The following is a 26,704-nucleotide window of genomic DNA, read 5'->3' as shown; positions in this document are numbered from 1 at the left end:
AGGCATAAGTTGTGTCAGGAAGATCCTGGTCTGGTGAGAGAGACAATAAGATGAAGTGATAGGGCGGAAATACAAAGTGGTGATAATATCACAGACTAAAAGGCAGCAACTAACCTAGACTAAGGACAAAGTAACTAGGGTGGCTTTTGAAGTAACCATGTATTTATCATAAACTTAGACAGCTGGTGAGTCCAATAAGCCATTGTTCCAGATGCAGTCACTTTTCTATAGGATATAAAGATAGCCCCTCATACGTGATAGGTACCTAATGGTCCAATGAATGTTTTTTTTAACTGTTTTCCCGTAGCTATTGACAACCAGACCAATTTGGTTTCACTTAGAAAGGAAAAGAAAAGTTGGGTTCACTTTCCTCAGGGATATATCAACTCTCCATCTCTTTCTAAAAATATAGCGTTATAGGGAGCTCTATGATTTACCTTTGCACAAAACATCATGCCCATTCTGATGCATTGAATGCTACAGAAGCCTTGGTAAGATACACACCTGCATAAGGATGTGAAATAGGGGCACCTTGGTGGCTCGGTCGGTTAAGCATCCAGGTCTTGATTTTGGCTCAGGTCATGATCTTGCGGTTCACAGGATTGAACCCTGTGTTGGGCTCTGCACTGACAGGGCAGAGCCTCCTTGGGATTCTCTGGCTCCCTCTCTCTCTGCCTCTCCCCTTCTTTGATTCTCTCTCTCTCTCTCTCTCTCTCTCAATATAAATAAGTAAACATTTAAAAAAGGATGTGAAACAAAACTCCATGAAAATTCAGGCTCTGACTCTTTAGGTTTCAGGGATTTCTTTTGTCTAGGCCATGGAAAGAAACAATAAGCAAATGGCGAGAGACTGTATCTGGCATAATGTTTTTTATGAAGTTTAAACGTAATATATAATACAAATATCTAAAAGCATGCAGCAGCAATGCATTTACCAAATAACCCTAATGCTTACCATTTTGACTGTGATCAGAACAATAGAAGGTTCTTGAATTCTGGGGGGGTGGGAGGAAATGTTGCATGATCAGTAAGCAATATGAATCAAAAGATCGAGGGGCACTTAGTGTGTCTGTGGCAGTTAGGTTACTTTATGGCACAAGCATACTATAGGACACGAGAGAACATACGCATGATTTTGAAGCAAAGCCACTCCATATTTTGAAGATAATTCTTCTTTGTTTGAAAACAACAAAAGTAGAGAAGGAAAATTTGACCAGGGCCCCTGATGTATCATGCCACCTGAGCTGCCTATCATAACCTGGATGTTACCTGACTATAGAAGCCATAAAATTTGGCATTTTCAGTAGCATTCCATCACTAAGTGGAAGAAATATATTGGGCATGAACAGATTCTGAAGGCACAATTAAGATATATGAGCAAGAGGCTTAGACTCGTGTGCATCTACTTTGAAAGCCCTGCCTCCTTTCTATGAAACCACACATATGCCTGTATGAGGAGTTTCCCATGACAAGTTACCTAATGAAGAAAAAATTTATATTTAGTTTATCGATGATTCCACATGACATACTAGGAACACCTAAAAGTGGCTGACTATAGCATTCTCCCTACTTGGGTATGATGCTTAAGAATGTAGGTGAAGGGAAAACTTCGAGGGAGCAGGAATTTAGAGGAATGTACCTGGCTACTTACTTTTTTCTGGAAAAACTAGAGAAATATCAGAAGGGAAATCTTCTAGGGAGCAGGATTTTAGAGAAATGTCCCTGGTTGTTCACTTTTTTCTGGAAAAAGTAGAGAAATTCAGATTCAAACTGATTTTTTTGAGCAGTGACTTATGAGTTAGCTGCGTGTTTATGAACCTAGAAAAGTATTAGAAAACAGGGAACAAAGAGGCTTGAACAGAGCTCAAGGAATGGGCACAAAGTCAGGTTATTTTTGTCTTGTGTAATTGTCCATTAAACAGCAAACACAGCCAACAAGATTCTCAGTAATCATGTGGACAAGATGGCCCATTATGTGGATGCCAGTAAATCGTTTTGCTCAGCCATTCCAGTCATTGCTAAAAGGGCTGATGAACTAATCGGCTGTGGAAACAGGCATGGTAGTCATGCATGGAATCAGCAACATGGCTTCTACTCACTACAGATGATGTGGCTGTAACTACTGGGGAGTACCCAACATGTCAGCAACAGAAAGTGACACTGAAGCAACAATATGGTAATGTTTCCCAAGGAGCAAGCCAGCCACCTGGTGACAATTCGATTGTATTCAATTACTTCCATCACAGAAGGGGAAACAATTTGTTCTTTTTGGAATGACACATTCTGGAGAGAGATTTGCCTTCACTGCCAATAGTGATCCTGCCAAGGCTACCTTTCATGATTTTGCAGGTTGCTCTACATCACTGTTAAGAAATTCTCCACAGCATTTCTTGTGAACCAGACATTACTTTTAGTGCAAATGAAGTAGGACAAAATGCCAAAGGCCATGCAATTCATGGTTCCTTCCGTATACCCATCCCCTGCCTGATAGAATGGTGGAATGAGGTAGTAGCCCAAAAGAATGGTGGAGTGGGCTTCTGAAGACTTATTTAGAATGCTTTGCAAGTATCTTAGGTTATATCCTATAGATAGAGTTTACTTCTGAATCTCCTATACCAATATGTACTTCTATTTATTTTATAGCTAGAATTTATGAGTCTAGAATCTAAAAAAAAATAAAAACAGAGGAGTCATTTGTCTTAACATTACACGTAATAAAATCAACTTTGGCCTTCAATGAGTTAGAGGTGTTAGTATCTTAAGAAGAAATGTTCTCACTATGGACAATTTCAAGAGAAAGCTGACAACTGGCATCTCAGAGTGTTTCCCTTAATGTTAAAATCTGTGAAGGATAGGAAGTTGCATGAGATTCTGAAGGCAGAAAAGAAACAGACTCCTTGATTCTATGGAGGTGTTTGTACCCAGATAAGAGTATTTATTCATTGTGACTTCTTCAGTTACTCAGTTAACTAATTTTCATCAAAATCCATTATTCATTATACTGTGACATTTTATTTGACCGTATTCCAATATTTCAGCTTTTTATAGTTTGTTGATTTGTTTTATTGAATGATTATAATTCAAAATTATGAGACCCATATAGTAGCATTCTGGTTCCATAATTCCAATTACTTTAGTGGCTATTTCTATAAAAAAAAAACAAAAACAAAAACAATGCAATGCCTAATGTCAAAATCTAAAATTATATTTAATTGAAAACCACTCATTTTCTTACATTTTGCCTGAAATATCTGGAGCATAGACTGCATCATCGGTAGGCTAGCCACATCAAATATTGCATATAAGATTTGACAAAGAAATTGGGGTCTTGCACATCCCTTTGTGAACTTCTTAAAATCCATCCTATTTTCTGCACTGATAACATTACCAAAAAAAGCAACAAAGATGGAGTCGCAGGAAAATTATTTCTAGGTGAATAGTCTGTTTGGTCATCTTCTTTGGAGAGATTGAGTAAGAAGTGAGAGACTCAGGATCCGCAAAGTCCAAGCACAGCATACAAACATACTGAGAAATCCAGAGTTCTGGCACCATTCCATCAGCTTCCCAGTCTATTGGACTCTGAGGCATCCCAGTGAATCAAGGGAGGGATATTCTTTAAATGAGGAGGCCTATGCAGTGTATTCCCTGGGGACCAGAGGAAGCTTCCACTACCAGGCATCCTGAGCCCTGCCTCAGGCACTAGCAACAACCACAGAGACAGCGCATTGACTTTACAGAGTGAGGTAAAAGCCCCCAGCATCACCTATGTCTTGATTCCGCCTCAGGCTGATCCTCAGCATTTATCTATTTGTAAGTAGTAATGATTGAAAGATTTATCTTAAGGATTTCACCACGGCTTGATAGTTCTTTGAGGAGGTAGAAATCTAAGAGAAACATTTTAGATAAACCAATCCAATCTTGAGGAATGATATTTCATTGCCATTCATTCCTAATATACAGGTTTTGAAATGAAGGCAAGTTCAGTCCAGGGGCTATTGGAGAGCAATGGAAAGGAACAGCATGGGGTGGATAGCAAGGAACACTTAGAGACAGTTTGGCCAATTCCTTTTTGATTTTAGCAACACATATTTGCTCATGTCATCAAACACCTTTCAGGCCTAGCAGATGGTAGTCTGTAGGTTGTATGGCAACAAAACATTACTGTCACAATTAACAAGTATCACTGAGAGTAAGTCTGTTTTGACTGTTCATGGAGCTCAGAGGACCCCAAAGACAGATATTTGAGCAGAGTTGAACTGAAATGTAGGAGAAACTGAGCCCCTATCCCAACTTGTCTCTTCTCCATTTCCCGGGGAATAACCTTTGGTTTTGTGATACGACAAATGAACAAAACACTGCAAAGAAAAACCAGAACCAAGAGAGATGCCTCTGGCAAGAAGCTTTGGTCAAGGAATTTAAAAGGAAAAGTAAAATAAAATAAATCAAGTTGTAAAGGTAAACTGGATTTTGACATGAGTTTAAGCTCCACTGTAGGGAAGATAATACTGAGTCATTTTATAAAATTTACTTTATAAAATGCTGCCAATTCAGACATTAACATAAACTGGCACTAAGTAGAGTTATGCCACCATTTATTCCATGCAGGACTAGATATACATAATACATTAGTCAGCAAATATTTATATTTTAATAGTTGCAAACACTATCCTAGGTGAAAAAGATAAAAACCACATATCCAAATATTCTAGAGTCCAACATAGAATCTACAATGTTGAGTTTTAAACCTAAGTCTTAACAAGGGCTTTAATACAATTTAACCTGTATTTTTTTAATGTTTATTTTTGAGCGACAGAGCATGAGCAGGGGAGGGGCAGAAAGAGAGAGAGACACAGAATCTGAAGCAGGCTCCAGGCTCTGAGCTGTCGGCACAGAGCCTGACATGGGGCTTGAACCCGCGAACCGTGAGATCATGACCTGAGCTGAAGTTGGATGCTTAACCAACCGAGCCACCCAGGTGCACCTAACCTGTATTTTTAAAAGTTGTCCATTAGTTTTATATCCTCTTGGTTTTCTCCTTCCTTTTCTTTCTTCCTTCCTTCCTTTCTTCCCTCCTTCTTCCCTTCTGTCTCATTTCTTTATTCTTTCTGCTTTCCTCTTCTTTTTTAACCGTTGTTAGCAGCCAGGGTGTGATGCATTCCATCCTTTCTTTCTGGAATTGCACATTACAAATAGGCTCAATTAAACTTTCCAGGCTCAAAATAATTCATTGGGTTGAAATGAGCTANGGATCAATTTCTTGATTTCTCTTTCTGTTGCTTCATTTCTGGTGTATAAAAATGCAACCGATTTCCGTACGTTGATTTTGCACCCTGCAACTTGGCTGAATTCTTGGGGAAAGGGAGAGAGGCAAACCATGAGAGACTATTGAATGCTGAGAACAAACTGAGGACTCATGGGTGTGGTGGGGAAGCGGGGAGATGGGCATGGAGGAGGGCACTTGTGGGGATGAGCACTGGGTGTTATATGGAAACCAACTTGACAATAAACTATTTGTAAAAAAATAAAAATACAAATACAAAAAAATATAAAAAATAAAAAAATAAAAAGAAATGAGCTACCATGACAGACTGACAGATAAAAACAGAGGTCTGAAAAGCTGAGAGGAACTTTAAAATGTATCTCTATGATTCCATTACACAGGTGTGTAGTAACCTTCTGGTTATTAAAGTGTTTAAATTAGATACATTGAAAACAACCGCCTTAGTGTTGGTGATGAATTGGGCTAGCAGCAAAAATGATTTTTAAGGTAGCTCGGGCTAAACATGACAGTGTTGGGAACTAGGCTGTGTAATTCACAGAGTTCTTTCTCATGTGTAGCATCCTTCCATCACTTATCCTAAATCATAGGTGTTCATCAAATCCTAAAATCCATTGTTTGTCCTTTTGTTTTTTAAATTACTCTTTCCAGTTTCTATCAAATTCTTCTGACCAATTGTTATCTTAGATATGTATTTTGGTGGCTCCTTACTGTCTCTTTTCATGCCTTTTCATCTTCCCTATTAAGTAGTCAATACATTCACTGTTCAAGATGGAAATTTCATACATACTCCTAGGAAGGCACTTCTTATCCATGGCTTTGTCTAAACTCCAGCGTTCCCAGGCCTCTAACTTTGCAGCATAAAGTTTATAACAGTATATAATAACGGAACCTCTTGAGATTAGAAGAAGATACAGGAATGATTTAACACAGATCCAAAACACAAGGCAGGAAGGAAAATCAGGATATATTTAAAAAGCATTGTTGGGGCGCCTGGGTGGCTCAGTCGGTTGAGCGTCTGACTTCGGCTCAGGTCATGATCTCGCGGTTCATGCGTTCGAGCCCCGCATCGGGCTCTGTGCTGACTGCCAGGTCAGAGCCTGGAGCCTGTTTCAGATTCTGTGTCTCCCTCTCTCTCTGACCCTCCCCTGCTCACGCTGTCTCTCTCTCTCTCTCTCAGAAATAAATAAAACATTTAAAAATAAAAAAATAAATAAAAAGCATTGTTACCTCATTTTTTCAAAAAAAGAATTTCATCTACAAGTATATCTTTGTTGCTTAGAATTCATAAAATGGGAAAAACATTGAGGCACCTCACTTCTCGTAGTACCTAATTCTATCATATTTCCTATTTATCAACTAAAAAAGTTTCAGGACTTCCAATATTGCATAGTAATAGTCAAATTACCAGATATTGGACAATCACTGTGATTTTGGGTGCATATATAGTTAAAATTGTGATATTTTATGGGTTTTTGTTGACTCTTTTACCATCTATAATAGCATAAAAATAATAAAATACTTATAAATAAATTTCGCTAAACAGACAAAAGACTTCTACACTGAAAACTCCAACACGCTTATGAAAGAGATTAAAGAAGACACAAAGAAATGGAAAGACATCCTGTGTTCCTGGATTGGAAGACTTAATATTGTTAAAATATCCATATGACCTAAATCCATGTGCAGATTCAACTTAATCCTATCAAAATTTTAAGGGCATTTTTAAAAAATAGAAATAGGAAAACAATTGTATGTTCTTATGGGACCACAAGAAACCATGAATAGTCAATCTTGAGATAGAACAAAGCTAGAGACATCACATTTTCTGTTTAAAAAAATGTTACAAAATTACAGCAATTAAGAGTATACTGGCATAAGCACAGATATACGGAACAATGGAACAGAATAGAGAACCTAGAAATAAATCCTTACATAAATGTAAATTGATCTTTGAGAAGGGTGCCACGAATCCTCAATAGGGGAAGTATTGTCTCTTCAACAAACAATATTAGGAAAACTGGATATCCCTATGCAAAATAATAAAATTGGACCCTGAACTTACACTGTACACAAAAACACATCAAAATAAATTAAAAAGCTAAGTGTAAGACTGAAATTGTTAGGATCCATAAAGAAAACAGAGTAAAAGCTTCATGACATTGGTCTTGGTAATGATTTCATCGATATGATATCAAAAGCATAGGCAACAAAAGCAGAATTAGAGAAAAGCATCCACATCAATCTAAAAACCTTCTGCACAGCAAAGGAAACAATTGAAGGAGTGAAAGGCAACCTTAAGGAATGTGAGAAAATATTTGGAAACCATGTATATGATGTTCATTTCCAAAATATATAAGAAATTTCTATAATCCCATAACAATAAAAACAAAAGCAAAAACCTAATAACCCAATTATAAATGGGCTAGTCTGTAATAAACATTTCTCAAAGAAGACACACAAATGGCTAACAAGTAGATGAAAAGAAACTCAATGTCACTAGAAATCAGGGAAATGCAAATCAGAGCATGCTAAGCTATCACCTCACATCCTCAGGATGGTTATCATCAAACAAACAAACAAACAAACAAAACAAGAGACAAGTGTTATGGGGACATGGAAGAATTAGAATCCTGTACACATTCTGGGAATGCAAAATAGTATGGCTACAAAATGGTGAAAACAGTGGGAAAGTTTCTCAAAAAACAAGAATTGGACTACCATGTGATTCAGCAATCCCACTTTTGTTTTTCCAAAAGAAGTGAAATCAGGATTTTGAAGAGATGTTAGCACTACCATTTCAAATAGCAATACTCTTTACAGTAGCCAGTTCATTGAATCAACCTAAATGTCTATTGAGTGGTGAACAGATAAAGAAAATGTGGTACAAACATGCAATGACATATTAGCTTTAAAAAAGTAAAAATCTGCAATATGTGACAACACGGAGGAAGCTGAAGGACATTATGCTAAGTGGAATAATCCAGTCACAAAAAGGCAGATTACACATGCTTCAACTCATATGTTGTATCTGAAATAGTAAAATTCATAGAGTCCAAAAGTGGAATGATGATTGCCGGGGACTGGCAAGGGAAGGGAATGAGTTGTTAATGAATGTGCCTAAAGTTATGGCCAAACAAGATGAGTAAGTTTTAGAGAGCTTATGTGCCTAAGCTTTCTTGTGCCTATGGTTAATGACATTGTATTTGTACACTTAAAAATCTTAATGAGTAGATCTCATGGTAAGTGTTCTTACCATGATAAAGTTAAATTACACACATTAAATTAAAGTTAAAGTAACACACACACACATACACACACACACACACACACACACAGGAAATAGACTCATAAAAATTAATCCCTTGGCTCTAGGCTCACCCGAGTCATTTTCCTTTCCTAATACCGGACTGGTAAGCCCTCATCATCAGTTGATCTTTTCAATGATCTTCAGAGGAATTCATTTTACATTTTGTTCAGCTTTTCTAGTTGGCCTCAAAGCAAGGAGGAGGGAAGTTCTTCTGATGTGTTAGTAATCATCAAAATGGTACATTTAATTTTTTACAAATTTGGGGTTGTTGTGATTGCTGGTAATAGTTTGTTCTCTCCTAAATTTGTTTTTAGAATCACCCTCTTCCTTATTGCCATATTAATACCACCATACCAGTAAAACAAGATCTGTTGGTAAACCACAGTGCTCACAGTATTAATAATTCTTTTTGTATAAAATCATTTGCAAGTGGAAATAATCACTTAATTACCATCACAGGAGGCAGCCAAAAGCTTTTTCATTATGATCAATTGTTGCCTAGCTTCACCTCTGCTGTGAGCTAGCATTTCAAGAACTTTCTATCCAGAGAAATATGGAGTAAGGAACCAAAGGTTCATAAGTTAACTAATATCTTTTTTCATACATATTGACATTTAAAAATTCTATTTTTTAATCATGGCACATCTCATAATTAAATACTAAGGGCGACTCCAGCCTCTGAAATCATCAGGCTTCAAAAAAAGGTCAAATTATGGTGATAATTAACTTGTTCTCAGACACAAGACATTTTCTCCATGCCACCTGGACCTTCCCCTATTTTTCATTTTCCTGGAGGACACAGAGAACAATGCTGCTTGGAAAATAAAGTGTGATGTCTTTGTTCTTTTAGGGCTTCTTACCCCTAAATAAATGCCGTTTTCTCTTATTATTAAATTAGCAATTCTATGATGCCTCTGAAAAAATAAGCAAATAGGAACAAAGCAAACATCTAAGCCACAATTTTAATATACTTTCTGATTTGCAGCCTAACCTCTAACTGCTTAGACCCAAAGTCAATGCCACAAGTTTTTGGGTTTTATTGTGTCACTCCACTGGTAGAAATACATTACCAATTTTCTATTGCTCTGTTATAACTGCACCAAAACTTAGTGCTCTGCAAGCACTGTTTTATTTTCTGCTCACAATGACTTGTCCCCACTGCTGGTGTTGTCTCACCTAATGGAGTTGTGGCCATCTAGTTCATTCATGGGGCTGGGGCTCACTCACATGTGTGGCAATGGGTGTTGGCTGAGCTACATTGTGGTAAGATTCAGTCGTGGTAATAGTGCAAGTTGCACAATTTATGTCATTCTTAGTCAAAACTAGCCACAACAGAATCTGAAGCAGGATCCAGGCTCTGAGCTGTCAGCACAGAGCCCGACACGGGGGTCAAACTCATGAGCTGTGAGATCATGACCTGGACCTAAGTTGGATGCTTAACCGACTGTGCCATCCAGGTGCCAATATAATTAATAATTTTTAATTTATCTTCCATAGGAAATGTTCTTGAAATAATATTTAATTCCTCTTTATCTTTTACTTTCTTTATGTAATGTGGCAAAATCCACTTGAAATAACTCTTGAACCCGTCTGCTGTTTTAATCACCATGCTCTGCACCATCACAGCCATATATCTATTGCACAAGACTTTGATATCTGGCTTTCCTTTTACTAATTTCTCTCAATTTTGCCCATTATTTGATTAAACATCCTGTTCCACTGAGATGTTAATTATCCCTCTTTCTTGATCAGAATCCTTGAGCTGTTCTCATTTATACTGCCAGTTAGTCCAAAGATTTCTAGCTTTTGAGATTTTTTTAATGATGTGGTTCCACCTTATCCAACTTTACTGTTAACATGTATCTTTATTTCCAGTATTTATTACTTCATATTTTTTATGTATGGCAGTCATTTCTGAACCTTTAGATTTGCTAGTGTTTTTCTAATTTTTTTTAATGTTTATTTATTTTTGAGAGAGAGCATGAGCAGGGGAGCAGAGGAGGGGCAGAGAGAGAGGGAGACACAGAATCTAAAGCAGGCTCCAGGCTCGAGCTGTTACCAAAGAACCTGGCACAGGGCTCAAACTCACAAACTGTGAGATCATGACCTGAGGTAAAGTCAGATGCTTAACCAACTGAGCCACCCAGGAGCCCCAGATTTGCTATTCTTTTCATCCCAAACATGAAATGTTGAGGTTTTTCCCCAATTGGTTTGCATATACAAATATAGAACCAATGCTCAATTTATTTAAAGTATGCTCCTTTAAGCTTTCCTGTACTATTCCAACAAATATCTACCTTTCTTAAAGTTTCAATTTATTTATACTTAGGAGAATCCAGTTTGCATAGTTTCATGTTTTCCTTCCATTTTGCAAATGTTTATCCAGCTATCACTATGTGACAGGCATTGAGATATGGATCTGGGATACAAAGGTGGGCATAAATACACAAAAAATTTGACAATGTTCTTTTGTCTGTCATAATTTAATAGAATAGGGATATATTAATAGCATAATCACATAAACATATAATCATAACTGGGTAATTTCTTTCAAAAAGAGCATGAAGAGCCATAAACACACAATTAATATGGATGAAGCTGACCTCATCTTTGAGTTAGGGAAGGTTCCCTGAGGAAATGTTAGTTGATATTGGAAAGATGAGTTACTGTTAAAAGGTAACTAAGTGAAGAGGAAAGATAAACAGAAATTCAAGAATAGAGAAAAGTGGGTAAGTCTCTGTTGTGAGAAGAGAGGAACAAAGAAATGCAAAATATCACTGCAACTTCAAAATACAAGGGTTAGCATGACATTCCAAGGTGAGGTTGGAGTGAGAGGCAAGACTTAGATGATGTTAAGAATTTTGGTCTTTCTACTAGACATGGGAAAACACTGGGTGATTTACATAGAGAAATAACAAGGTTAGATTTGCATTTTGAAAGGCTGCCAGCGGTGTGGATTAAAGCACTGATCAGAGCATGTCATACCTCTTATAACCAGTGTGTGAGTGATTTCACATAGTTGCCAAAGGATGGGTGGGAATGGAGCCTGTGAGGCTGGAACACTGGCATTCAAAGGTGGGAACAATAGTGCCTATATTTACTTGGGAGAGAATGAGAAAAGCATGAGAATAAATGGAAGAAATCTCCCTGTAACTCAGTAGAGACAATTCCTATCCAATGGCTTAGCTTTTATTTCTTAAATAGAAGGAATGTCAAATGCCTCCGCAGACAGCTTTGGCAGAGTCAAGGGTGGGCTTGGGTTCAATTACACTAACAGTGTCCCAAATATGAGCTCTGAAGGTGGCCATGGGCAAAGGCTAGACAAACACACTGACCAATCCTAAAGGGTAGGATGGTTAACAACCATAACAATAACCCCTTAGTCAACGTATTGAGAACGAAGCACAGGAACACTTTTCTTATTCAATTATAGGGTGGACAATTTCAAGAAGATCATAGGCAGGATCAAGTCTCAGTTGCCCAAAGCTTTGAACTTCATCATATAGTCCTATTTTGGTTTTTCCTAATTTCCTCATTTTTCTGTTCCCTCTCTGCTATCTTTGAATGGACTTTATGCACACATGTCCTTGTTTAGAACTTTGAGGAAAACCCAAATTAAGGCAGTAAGCAAGTTGTTTTCCCAAAAATGAGTAGGGGATACAATAGTCAGAGGTTTGAGATACTTGATTTGTATTGTGGAAACTTGAATTGTAAAGAAAAACATAATATAATGCAATTTTTAAGAAATACATGTTTGTACCTACTCCTCAGTTAGCTCATCTCCCTGAAAGTAGACTTACACTTAATAATTCTCATATTTTTCCTATAGCATCTTACTGAGTACATGACAGATACTAATAGATACTTGTTGATTTTCTAATAAAACTGATTGATTATGAATTTCTGTTTTTTGGTATGGACTATAAAATCCTATACATGTCGGTATTGTATTTTCATTAAGGAAAAAAAGCCAACACCAAAAGATAAATGCTGTTAATCCAAAAGAATAAATATATTTTAATATAGAATGATGGATTTGCAGTTCTTGCAATTTGTGGCTATTATGATTACCTTTTGAATCCTGGGAAAACATAATGGTTATAAATTCAAAAGACTGAACTTTTTTTACATTTGTTTTTTCTGTGCTAAAGCAATTGATTTTGCTTAGTGGTATCGTGAGGCAGTGTGAGAAAAACAATAAGACATTAATGAAATGAAGCACCCATAAAAAAAGCATTCAATGAATTCTTTCTGTATACTCAAATAGTGGTCAATTTTGGATTATATCAAAAATATTGTGAACATTTTTTTCCAGTGGTTGAAAATGTAAACTTGGGGGCAATTTCCAAAATAGGGGCATGAGAAACTTCATGGGTCCTCTCCTCACGAACAACTATAACTGGTGAAATATATTTTAAAAATCAACCATTAAAGTCTCTGGAAACTGTCCAAGCGGCATATAGCAAATGATAAAACATTTATTCAGGAAAATCAGAGGAATAGTGACAGTCTACGGATCTTGAGCCATGACCTATTCCTTTCCATCCAACCCATCTCAGTGTGACAGAAGGCTCTACTCTGAGTATGACCAAGAAGATGGGGCTCCCTCTTCTCAGGGTTCCCATGAAGGGATATAGTCTCACCCTGGGAGGTTTAGGTGGCCCAGATTTTTGTTTCTCTTCCCTCCCTTCCATTTGTAGAGGCTAAATATCCAGTGAGTGTCACTGAGAGATCCAAGGAGCCCTTCCTCCACCCAACCATCATTCAGGGAGATGGTAGATCAAGAATATGGGGCCCTGATTGCCCTTGCCCTACCTAGTTCATGAGATGGATGTTTCAGTCTAGGAGAGACAAATCAAGGAGGCCAGAGGAGTGTCATTCTGAGAGAAGCAGGCCATTCTTCTCCATCTCATCTCTGGCGCAGTGGTGCCATATTGATACATAGTACAACATGGATGAACCTTGAAAATATTATCCTAAGTGAAGGAAGCCAATTACATGATAGTGCATCCTGTAGATTTCTAGTTCTACAAAATTTGTGGAATAGGCAAATCGATACAGAGAGAAAGTAGATAATGGTTTTATTTTTGGAGTGACGAAATTGATCTAAAATTGATTGTGGTGAGGGTGGCCCAACTCGGTGAGCATACTATAAAACATTAGGTTATATACTTTAAACAGGTGAATTTTTATACTATGAATTAGATCTCACAGTTGTTATATAAAAAGTCATCTTAATATGTCACATATTCTATTTGTAACATTTAATGTAATGGGTAAGCATGCAATTATCAGTAATTGTCTTTTTTATAACATACAGATGAAAATAGAAAGGAAATGAAGTTTAGAATGTTATACATTTCAAACTTTAAGGTAGACTTGAATTTTAGTAACAATTCAGCATATTGTTTGTACTGTAGATTATTTTTATTAAAATTCAAGTCAAAATAACTACTCCTTCAATCATAGCACATAAATAATTCAGTTTATTGTATAATTTTTAAAAACTTTTTAAAACTTTATTTTAATTTCTGTATATATATCACTGTTACTTTCAGGTGTACAATATAGTGATTCAACAATTCTCTACATTACTCAGCACTCATCACGTTAGGTGTATTCTTAATCCTCTTCATCTATTTCACCCACCCTCCACCCACCTCACTCTAGGTAACCATCAGATCTCTATCAATTCAGCATATTTTTAAGATAAGCTATGGAGCCTTTATATAAATAAAAGTATAAGGTATATTTGGGTGTGACTGAGTATTACCCAATGTAGAAATCAACCGAGGAGCCCAGTTCCTGGTTAAAAGCCTATGTATGATTTTTCATGCCTGATCACCAGCAATTTCAAAAGCTTTACCTGACGGGCCTCATGGGGGGACGGCTTCACTTGCACACCCGTCCCAGTGCACAGCCAGTGGACTGCAGTTTCTGAAGAGAGTTGCAGTTGAGGACTCAGGCATCCCTGGCTGGTCATGCTCTGTCACAAATATGCATTCTTAGCCCTGAGACTTTCATCCTTGGGTCTCTTTATTTGAGCCCTTGGGCAGAGGAGCTCTATGAGAGGGAGGGACATTTTGATGACACTTCTCCCTACTCTGAGTCAGCTCCCAATACTTTTCTACTCCCAACACCCTCCTCTTGCCTTTTCTCTTTGAAAGGTTCAAAGAACTGCCAGGGCCCAAAAAACTGCCAGAGCCTCTTGGCTGGGGCTCCTGCAGCAACTAGATGACCTCTACATCTTTGTTGACCTACCTGGCCCTGGATCAGTGCACCAATACATGAGGGAAAGGGAAGAGGAGGCTTCAGTACCTGCTCTGGTTTTAGACTCCTGCCTGTAACCATTGCAGTAAGTGATTAAAGGCTTAACTCTTTCATTTATGGCTGTTGCTTTCATTGAGTACTCTGACACCTGACAGCCCGGCTCTCTCTCACAGCTCAGCTGAACTGACATCAACTAATTGCCTTGATCATGTGTTGTATATTTCTTTGAATTATAATCTGTTCATTCTTGACCATTCCATCTTCACTGAGCCTCAAACCTATTATTGCTGAGCGTTTTCGGAGTCATTATCTATTGAGTATCATTACACTATTGCCAGAAAAGTCACGCTACAATAAAAGTATGCATACATTGTTAAGGATTTTAGGATTTACAAGTATGGAGGTGCTTCCTTTATTGAATATTCTCTTAATGGCAATAAGTGGAAATTTCAAGATACTGATAGAAGGAAATTAATCCAAGTTTAATTGTCCCTGGCTAAACAACTTTCACATATTACCTGGAATTCTTCCAGTCTGCTATTAAAAGTAAGTTTTCTGTGATCCAAAAATTTCAGGATCCTAGGTGACCATGAAATTAGAGACAGACACAGCCAAGACCTCGAGATAAGATCCTGAGTTAGAACCAAAGGGGAGAGGCGTTTTGCCTTCATTTATCACTTCATCCAGTTGAAAATCATGTGCCAATCATTTTTAACATTATTTGAAGCTGACTTGTTGATTCTAATTGATGATCAAGTGTCTTATCTCAGCTGAAGAAATGAGTGAGATTCTTCTGTATTCTCTAGTAGAAAAAGTTTGAAGAACAGATGACTATTTTTTGACAAAGAGAGAATACTCAAAGAAATTTTATATACCTTATCTATTCCCTTCCTTTGGTGTAATGTGTACATTTTATGTTTTGCTTTTGTGTATGTGGTTCAATAGCTATAGAGATTATATAAAACATCCAAGAAAAATAAAAGAACAAAACTGCATGGTAATGTCACAGTATGGAGAATTATGGACCCTTCAAAGCCATCCATGGATGGAGTTTATTGAATCAAGGTCAAAATCCCTGTTTTAAAATTTCAGGTTAGGTTTTCCAAAGTATAATTCTTTGAACATTAGTCCATTAAAAGTATACACATACAGATGTAAATAGAAACAGCAGTATCCCCAAAAACTCTGAGTTTGAAAAGTACTTTCACATGATAGCTTCATATTGGAGATTCACAATGCATATTCATATGTAAATCATCTTTTATTTTTGTATTTTTTTAGGGTTTTATTTTTAAGTAATCTCTACACCCAACATGGGACTCAAACTCACAACTCTGAGATCAAGCATTGCATGCTGACTGAGCCAGCCAGCCACCTTCATAAAGGCTTTTTAATTGTTTGCCTTTAATGCTGAATACTCAGTAACACAGAGACATACAATCCTTTTATCTATTCCAAAGGCAACAATATTTTTACTGGTTTCTTTGCCCCATGCCAGATATTAACAACCAAGAGTTTAGTGTAAACTCTTCAAAGGCTTGTTTTTCAATACTATCTATTAATAGTAAGCATATATTAATGAGAGGCTCTCAGAACAACCTTGGATGACTACTATTTAAGAATGATGACTTTGCCTATCATAGATGTCAGTTAAACATGACCACATTTTTTTTTTTTTTGTAGTAGGGATAGAGACACAATATATAGTAGTCAGGAAAACAATTTCTCACTAGCTTCGAAAAGATTCAAATATTGCTATGCATGAAGATATGGCTAGTCTCATTAAATGAACAAATGGGCCATTGCTGACATAGTTAAATTTTTTTAAAAATCGGTATGAAATATGGATGGAATAGTTTAAAATATTGCAAAGAGCTAATAAGAGTAAAAGTCATGTCCCAAATGATCTGGGCTGACTCCAGCAATAGAGTCTTTATTTTCTTCAATGACAGATATTGCAGTGATCAAAATACCAAATTGAAATAGCTGTGAAAGTAAAGACTTGGTAGTGTGGTTTAAAAATAGATCGAGTCTTATTAGATTTTGGTTTTTATTCTATGTATTTTAAGTAAAAAAATACATACAGGTTCTCATAGTTGTAGTCACGTGTCTATGGAAAGTGTTTAAAATGCGAATCAAACTGGTTAAAAACAAATTAGGAAATCAAGTTTGGAAAACTCTATCATGGAGATTTAAAAATAGAACACAAAAATGTTTGGTGGGAGGGGTGTCCGGCTGGCTCAGTCCTTTAAGCGTCCAATTCTGACTTAGGTCATGATGTCACGGTTTGTGGGATTTGAGCCCCATGTAGGGCTCTGTGCTGACAGCTCAGAGCCTGGAGCCTGTTTCAGATTCTGTGTCTGCCCCTCGCCTGCTTGTGTTCTCTCTCTCTCTCTCTCAAAAATTGAAAACATTAAAAAAAATTTAAAATGGTGGGAAGGAATCAGTTCATTTTCAATGAAATATTTGCAAGATTTAGTGTTTTATATGGTAGTTATTTTCTTCCCATTGCTGCTGCTTTTTACTTTACTTTTGAGGTCCGGAACTAAGAAAACAAGGATCTTCTGTTTTTATAGGGAATTTAAAACGCTTTAGGGAATCGTTGGGCTATTTTCAAGATTATCGTGAAGCCAGGAAGCACCCATGAAAGGAGTGAAATGACACTCCATGCATTCCCCTGTCCTCGACTTATTTCCCACTACTCTTATTTACACGTTAGACTCCTCAGTGTACGATCCATTTGTGTTTTCTGTCTATTGAATGTGGGCTTAATTCTTTTATTGATGGTTATTTAGTCATGTTAAAACTGACATTGTCCAGTTAGGGAATTGGAGAAATACGGTACTTAATCAACAGAGTAGAAACAGAACTCGAGCCATTGGACTATTACTGTCTTCCTTTATGATTTAGGGGAGACTCTCTATATCTCAAATTGACTATAAAATAGTGGGAAGAGAATTCATACTTGTTGAAATATTGATGCCTACATTGAAGGGTGTATAATAAGAAAAGAATTTTCTTTCTTTCATTTTTAGTGAAACACTACGAATATCTTGTAGTCTCCCATATTGTTATCAGAATACCTTTTTAGTAAGTTTTAAATGCTATCAATTGCATGCCCCATTGGATTTTATTGACTAGTTTTGGGGTATTAATTAATCACGTATGAATTCGAATCTGTTAAGTTAATTTACTTTAAAATTCCATCAATTCAGGGGCGCCTGGGTGGCTCAGTTGGTTAAGCGTCCGACTTCAGCTCAGGACATGATCTCAAGGTTCGTGGGTTTGAGCCCTGCGTCAGGCTCTGTGATGACAGCTTGGAGCCTGGAGCCTGCTTCAGATTCTGTATCTCCCTCTCTCTCTGACCCTCCCCTGTTCATGCGCGCTCTCTCTCTCTCTCTCTCAGAAATAAATTTAAATAAAATAAAATGAAATAAAATTCTATCAGTCCAATCTGAGAGAATTTAGTATTTGAATTTTAGAGAGAAATACTGGTCTTTGATAGTCTGAAGATAAACTTTCTGCAGTAATATCTTTCGTAGTAATTTAATGTGTGCTGGGTTTTTGTTTTTTGGTTTTCTTTTTGCATTTTCATCAAAGATTATGATCTGAATAATTTAAACTTTTTACAATTAATTTTTTCCTGAGCCAGTATCTAATCAAATTTTATAAGTTTCCCATGAATAATTAAAAACAATATTAGCCTTTGACTCCTAAAGCGGCTTGAAGAGATTGAACTGACTAAAAAAAAAATGCAATATTTTTTTCTTTCTGGAATCATTCTCCTTCACTTCCAAGATCCAGTCCAGTGTGTCCTACAAAGGTTTAAAAACTCTTCCTATGTCTAGGCTCATATAGAAAAGGGGGGCCTCCACCCTTTCCATTTTACCAGCCCCCAGACAGCCCTTCCTTTTGCCGAACTAATAATAGGTTCTCTGTGGGGTATTGGCAGCTATAAGATGCTCATTTTCCTCATAAGCAAAGAGGAGAAAGAAGCACTTGTACCTTCCTAAACTGAACGTGATTATTTTTGAAACCTTTCCTCTCATTAACTTGACAAAGGTAGTCCAAATTTTGCTACAGACGTCAATCATCTACTTCAGGTGACAGTTTCTCTGCATGTGTCTGAGTCAGCAGATGAGAACCACGGGCCCAGGTAGCCTATTTGAACCTACATCACAGAGTTGTCGTATGGATTAAATGCAGTAATTTATGCAAAATTGCTAGCGAGTGCCTGGTGCACATAAACTCCAGACACGCATTTGCTGTTATCTTTAGTATTATGCCTATTGCTTTTTAAAAAAAATTTTATAGCTTATTTTTTAGACAGAGAGAGACAGAACATGAGCTGGGGAGGGGGCAGAGAGAGAAGGAGACAGAATCTGAAACAGGCTCCAGGGTCTGAGCTGCCAGCACAGAACCCGATGTGGGGCTCGAACCCACAAACCGCGAGATCATGACCTGAGCTGAAGTCGGACGCTTAACCGACTGAGCCACCCAGGTGCCCCTATGCCTATTGTTATTAAGAGGATCCATTCACCTGATAGCGCCTCCATGCCCAAGGGCAGATGCTCATACCAATCTTGTTGAAATGCTATAAAGTCAAAATTAGAGTCCTGATTCTTAGGATAATTCCAAATCTCTTTGAGCTCCAGGGATGTACCCACTCTTGCTGCCGGCTCCTGTGACTCATTGAGACACTTTGTCACTTGCTCCTTCTCCTCTGCCTTAACCAGCTTTGGAGGATGGCAAAAGTGAAAAAAAGGAAAAGAATTAAATCTATGGTCAGAATGAGCTTGGAGCAGAGTGTCATTCTGCATGTATTCTTCATATTTCTGTTTTGATAGTTCAGATCCATGTTTCTTAGATTTAAGCATCTCTGATTCAGCCCACCAGTTTTCCAGTATGGGTATATATTTAACCACCTGGAAGAGATTCTCAAAGCTGATCTGTAAACCTTCTCCTTTGATTAAAAAAAAAAAAAAAAGATTCCTAGGGCAACTAGAGGGCTCAGTAGGGTCCGACTTCAGCTCAGGTCCTGATCTCGCAGTTTATGAGTTCGAGCATTGGGCTCTGTGCCCACAGAGCAGAGCCTAGAGGTCACTTCAAGTTCTGTGTCTCCCTCTCTCTCTGCTCCACTCCCACCCCTGCTTATACTCTGTCTCTGTCTCTCAAAAGTAAATATTAAAAAATGTTTCCCCAAATCTTTTCTAAATGTCTCCGATTTGCAGTCACAATGAGTTGTAATTCATCTAGAGTGAACATGAAACCTCAAGGGAGCCAATCGGCCATTTCTTCCGGTTTGAATCTTCTGAACATCAAAACAGTCCTGGTATTGAGGCATCATGGTACTGTGTCTTATGTGGTACTCAAATGTCTATGACTTGCAGGAAGGCATCATCTATATCTAATAATTCATTGTTCATTTTCTGGAAGGTACACAATCTTCCCCACAGCCCAACTCCATATTATAGGCTATGTCATATGAAATGTAATCACAGAGTCCTATCTGATATTGTTAGCCACTATGTACTTTTTTCTCTATAAGGAGAGATTTTTGTTGGTTTTAGAAAATCAGAAACTGAGACAAGAGTCTTAACATCACTTTCAATTCACACCATTTCTCAATCTCTAGGAGTCCTTGAGAAATTAATTTTGCAAATTTCACTTGGCCCTTGCTTATTTTTAAATGTCTACCAATTATTTTGAAATTTCCCAAGATTTTTGAGACATTTATCAGAACACTTTCAAACTCAGTTTGAGTCCACTGTTTTCTCCATGAGATTCTGAGAACCTTTGTATTTTTCCTAAATCCAACTCTCCATGTACCTTAAATCTACTATATCTAAAAAACTCACTTGGATTAAGCCCTGGGCATTAGCAAGTATGCCAGATACTTCTTCTTCATGGACTGTCCACAATCTAGAATAATAACTCCTTTCCCTTAATGTAAACATTATAGATCTCCTCCACAAAACAAATATGTAAGAAATATATCCTTATTTATTTTCTAAAACAAATAATTTGATTTCATACCAATCTTCCCAACTGGGAATTTACCCTGCTAGGGGTGGAAAGATTGAAACTAGTCATTAAAATGTGGGCTCTACTTTTCTACTGCTCCTATAGAAGTAAATAATCCCCCAATTTTGAGAATGCCACTTGGGTTTTAGGTCAACCATGACTGCCATTAAGACATTTATATAAGGCATACGTCCTCAAGGTCTGTTCTGAACCAAACTGTATTGGTCAGAATACACACTGCATATGTGTTCAGTTGCCACTTTTCAAGGCCAACAATGCTATCAGAAATCCTGCCACTTGATATGTTCATGTGTCTATGCTTTTAAATTTTAATAGCTTGTAAGACATCCTAATCTCAGTGTGTATTAGTCACCTAAAGTTGCAGTACTAAAAGCTCAACAAACTGGACAGCTTAAAATGATAGAAATGTATTGTCTCACACTTCTGGAGGCCAGAAATCCAAAATCAAGGTGTTGGCTTGACTGTGCTCTCTCAAGGGTCTAGTGAAGAATCCTGTCTTGCCTTTTCTAGCTTTGGTGGCGGCTAGCATTCCTTCGTGTGTAGCAAGTCTCTGCCTGCAGCTTCACATGGCCACCTTCCCCTGGATATCTGTATCTTGATGCCTAAATTTCTCTCTTCTTCTCCTTCTTCTTTTGTTTTTAATTTATTTTTGAGACAGAGAGAGACAGAACACAAGCAGGGGAAGGGCAGAGAGAGAGGGAGACACAGAATCTGAAACAGGCTCCAGGCTCTGAGCTGTCAACACAGAACTCGATTCGGGGTTTGAACCCAGGAACCGTGAGATCATGACCTGAGCCAAAGTTGGACACTTAACTGACTGAGCCACCCAGGCGCCCCTCCCTCTTCTTATAAAGAAAAACAATTAAACTGGATGTAGGACCCATCCTACTCCGGTATGACCCCATCTTAACCTGATACGATCTGAAATGACCCTGTTTCCAAATCAGCTCACATTCATAGGTTCTGGGTAGACATGAATTTTGAAAAGTCACTATTGAACCCAGGACGCATGGAATCCAACTACTCTATAGATTTGGGGTGTTCAGTATCTGTCTGCTCAAGATGGGAAATTCTCCCCTTCTCAGATAATCTGTTTTGTCAGAAAAGGTCAGTTTTCAAAAAAAGGTTGTGTTATATTTCCTCTAGAGTAAAGGAAATATCACCCTCTAGGACAGTAGACTACTAACTAGGGCACTGGTGTTTGAAGCACTGTTCTGCAGCACACAAAGACATTTCAAGGAGTATATAGACAAGAGTATTTCAAGTAAATCGCATTCCAGAAATTCAAGTTCCCTACATTTTCTTTCCTAAAATTCATTAGTCTGAGACTGTACCATCCAAAGAGAGGTCATGCTGATTTTCCTTTCTCTCATCCTACTTTACAAAAGAAAGGATTTGCTGGAATGTAAAATGAAGCAATAGTTGAAATTAGTTTTCAGAAAGATTCCTTTAATTAAGGCATGATTGTTTTCCCTTGTCTTATATCCATTTCTCTTTTTGAAGTGGCCTTAGAAACATGGTATTTTGTGGGGATTTATATGCATTTTAGAGCAGGACAGTGGAGAAACAATGCCTATTTTAATTCAGAGAACTTGCCTCTTTCATTCACCAGCTATTGTGAAATTAATTGCTCCTGGGGGAATCCCATGAAGCAAAGCACGGGTGCTTCAGGAGGAAATATTTGAAGATCACCTCACATTATTTCATCCATCCAAGATATTCATGGGAAGACCGTCTTGTCTTGTCTATCTGTCTTAGAACTGGAATTCAGAAATTAGATGGTTGCCATAGAAATGCATATTAATATGTTTATTTGAATTGAAAAAATGGAGTCAGATTTACTCTGACAGTAAAAATTCTGATCTGGTTGATAGTTTGAAAATATTGACTGGCTTTGCCAATTAGGTTACATAGCTGACATTTTCCAAATTGAATAAGGTAAATCTGTAGGCCCAGACTTTGACAACCATATATAATAAATAGTGTGATAAGAGGAAAACATTTTATCCAATATTTATTGGCAAAGACATATTAAAATGAACAACATTTCAATCTTCCCAAACATTTCTGAGTATATCAGGTTAATTGAGGTATTAAAGATCAACGTATAATTAAGAGGCATTTGATAAGTCTCAGTAAGATTTTTGTTTGTGAGTCGGTTTTTTTTTTTTTGCATAGTCTTAAGAAGTCGGTAAGAGGATGACTGCAAAGTAATAAATTCATTTACAGATAAAGTAGAAGTTTCTAAAAATTATATCCATCATAATTTAAACCTGTCCATAAAACTGTCTGTTAAAGTTATTTAAACTATTTATTTATAAGAACTAAAAATACACTGCAACTACTTAAACCAATGATGAATAATATCAGATTCCAAATTAAAAATGTGAGAAGACACACTCTGCAAATTTTTAACATACAAACTAGCAAAAAATTTTGCAAACCACTACTCTGGAAAATGGAGACTAGCTTATTATCTATGGATGTAAATGTGGAGCAGGAATGAGGTATAGGTAAATTGTCTAATATACTTCTTATTCTTCTATGAATACCTACAGTAAACAATTAGATGACAGCGCCTGGATGTCTCAGTCAGTTAAGTGTCCGATCTCAGCTCAGGTCATGATCTCATGGTTCGTGGGTTTGAACCCCCCCATTGGGCTCTGTGCTGCCAGCTCACAGCCGGAGCCTGTTTCAGATTCTGTGTCTCTCCCTCTCTCTCTGACCCTCCCCTGCTCATGCTGTCTCTCTCTCTCTCTCAGAAATAAACATTTGAAAAAAAAAATTAAATTAGACATACATACTCATTAATCAGGTTATTCCATTATACTGTTACTTGGAGTTTTTTGGTGACATTTTCATTATTTTTGCTCTTGTTTTACCATATAAAATGACTCCTATTCCACTTAATTCTGTTTAGACTTGACTAAGACTATGTTCTTTTTTTTTTTAATCACTCTATAAGAAACGTGTCTGTGTTTTGTTTTGTTTTTCTTTGTTTTTAACATAGGTTTGACTATCCGGAGACCAAGAATTATGATTAGAACAGTTAAGTAGAATTATCAAACTCCAATATTGTTATATTGTGAAATATATAACTCATATATTAAATGGTCTTTCCTTAGGAGAATATATCCAGAAGACAGCTTTATCAAATATACTTTACCACATTTGCTTCTTCTACCACTGGGTGACATCTTGGATAAATCCAACGCACTTCTGCTCCTTTTGAACAATAAGAAGATAACACAAATTTAGGTTTAAAGTAAAATAAGTGGTGTCTAGGTGGCTTAATTGGTTAAGCATCCAACTCTTGATTTTGGCTCAGGTCATGATCTCATGGTTCATGAGTTTGAGCCCCACATCAAGCTCTGCTGATGGTGTGGAGCCTGCTTGGGATCATCTATTTCTCCCTCTCTCTCTGCCCCTCCTCTGGTCTCTCTCTCTCTGTCTCTCAAAATAAATAAATACACATAATAAAAAATAAAGGAAAATAAGACATAGCTGAATTTAATGTAAAAAAACTTTAAGCTAAGTCAAATGACAAGAGACAAATAAAATATGACAATTGTACTGTAAAGGACTAATCTCACTACACATAGGACATATAGAAATCAAGAAGAAAATACTATTAAACTAACAGAAAAATGGGTGAAGGTATTAAAATAGAGTTCTCTAAAATGCAGGAGTCTCAAACTGTGAAGTGGAATAATCTCACTTTTAGCTGGAGAAATGAAAATACAAATAAGACTAAAATATAATTTCTCACTTGGTAGATTGGCAAAAATCTAGAAGTTTAACAATATCAGTTGCATAAGCTGTTGGAAAATAGACATACTGATATGTTCTTGGAGTGTAAAATGGTATTATTCCTATAAAATGAAATTTGGCAATATTTATCAAAATAAAAATTGCATTTACCCTTTGTACCAGAAATCTCAGTTCTAGAAATTACCTAACTCTGCTAATTCAGTTTGGGGGGGGGGGTTGTTTTTTAAAAATGTGCATTTATTTATTTGAGAGAGAGAGAGAGAGAGAGAAGGAGGGAAGGAAGGAAGGAAGGAAGGAAGGAAGGAAGGAGGGAGGGAAGAAAGGAAGGAGAGCAAGCACTCAGGAAAGGCAGAGAGGGAGTCAGAGGATTCCAAAAAGGCTCAGTACTGACAGTGCAGAGCCCAACATGGGGCTTGAATTAACAAACTGTGAGATCATGACCTGAGCTGAAATTAAGAGTTGGATGCTTAACCAACTGAGCCACCCAGGTGCCCCATGCTAAACCAGTTTTTGTACCAGCAATAAACAACTCTGAAGTCTCATACATACATTTATTGCTCATATTACATGGGGGGCCACAGGTCAGCATCTGTTCTGTCTGTTGGCTTCTCATTCCTGGGCCAGGCTGAAATAGATCCCATTCTCTGGGACATTTTGTTCTTATTGCAGGACCCAAACTAAAGGGGCTTAGTGGAAACACAGAAAACTTCTTAAAGTCTTCACTTGACATTAGTACACTGTTACTTCTGCCCACATTCTTTTGGACAAAGAAGTCCTATGACTAAGACCAAAGTCATGAGGGCAATGAAATCTACTCTACCCACCAGGAAAGCTTTGCAAAGCCACATGTATAAAGGCCTTGTATCTATTACAGGGAGGAAGCAGGGCATCAGAGATTACGCCTGTCTGCCCATTGCTGATAAGAAACATATACAAGGTTATTCATTGCAGCATTGTTAGTAAGAATAAAAGCATTGATTTGTAAACATTTGTGGAGAGGTATCTGACAGTCTCTCCCTCTCTATATATCTACCCTGTCTCTCAGAAGAATGCATCGTTGACAGTAATGCTCTCTGTGTTAAGAATTCCTCTTTCCAGCGGCAATTGTGCCTGAGTTATTTCAAAGTGCAAAGTGATCTTTCCTGGACTACAGCTCTTCCATCATTTACAACATGAAATTGTGCCTCCAATTCATTCATTCAATAAATATTTATTGAGGACCTGGTATAGTTCAGGCTGATTTATGTTGAGGAAATCTGATGGATTGGTATATGTGATAAGCATAATTAACCTACAGAAAACACAAATTTAGTATCTCTCAATCCCAGATTTTTCTATTAGTCTGCCTCTGCCAATCTGTCCTAGCTCAGGCTATAGGTCCAGGAATTTGAGGATGTTGAAAGAAGGTTAGGCTTTTGACAGTAGAAACTGGAAGTTTATGCCAAGAAACTGTTTTAAAGAAAACTAAGTCAACTTAAAAAAATGTACTTGAAGATGTTTGGGCCTGACATTACTGCAAAAAAATACCTGTGGAGGTCCCTATTCTCAGAAGATAGCTATCCAAAATGTTTTTTGAGAATTCCAGCATCAGAAGTCTCTGAAGGAACATTCTAACTTGGAAGGCAGGCAAAATATTTTATAAGGCAATAGGTGCAAAGATTCAGGCAAAATTGAGCTTGTTTTGCATATAGTTGGTCAAAGATGTTTCTCAAGACAGAAATTATACTTGTCAAGTTTGAGTTTGGGTATAAAAGAGTTAGAGGCTAAAGTCATGTGAAAAAGCAGGTATGGAAGAAAAGATGTTGCAGACAAGAACACAGGATGATCACAGTAAAATGTTCTCTGTCCCTTAGTGCCTCACACACTTTTCTGGAAAGAAAATACTCAAGTTCCCTTTTTAATATTGGTAATGGGATTTCAGGTGTCTGCCAGAAGCAAATTCTTGAGATTTATGGATTGAAGGTATTATTACTAAAAGATTTTCTTTCTTTCATCAGGAGTTGGCAAACTGTGGCCTCAGCTGTCTGTTT

At 37.3% G+C, this 26,704-nt stretch overlaps 1 pseudogene; it reads left to right on the top strand.

The window, feature by feature from the left end:
* LOC144243006 (52 kDa repressor of the inhibitor of the protein kinase-like) overlaps positions 1-26,704 on the top strand; it is a 67,227-nt pseudogene that overhangs the window by 5,309 nt on the left and 35,214 nt on the right.

This window comes from Crocuta crocuta, unplaced genomic scaffold (genome assembly GCF_008692635.1).
Source record: "Crocuta crocuta isolate KB4526 unplaced genomic scaffold, BGI_CrCroc_1.0 scaffold128, whole genome shotgun sequence".
Classification (NCBI taxonomy): domain Eukaryota; kingdom Metazoa; phylum Chordata; class Mammalia; order Carnivora; family Hyaenidae; genus Crocuta; species Crocuta crocuta.
Note: the sequence above shows the minus strand (reverse complement) of the source record. Positions and strands in the feature narration are given on the sequence as shown.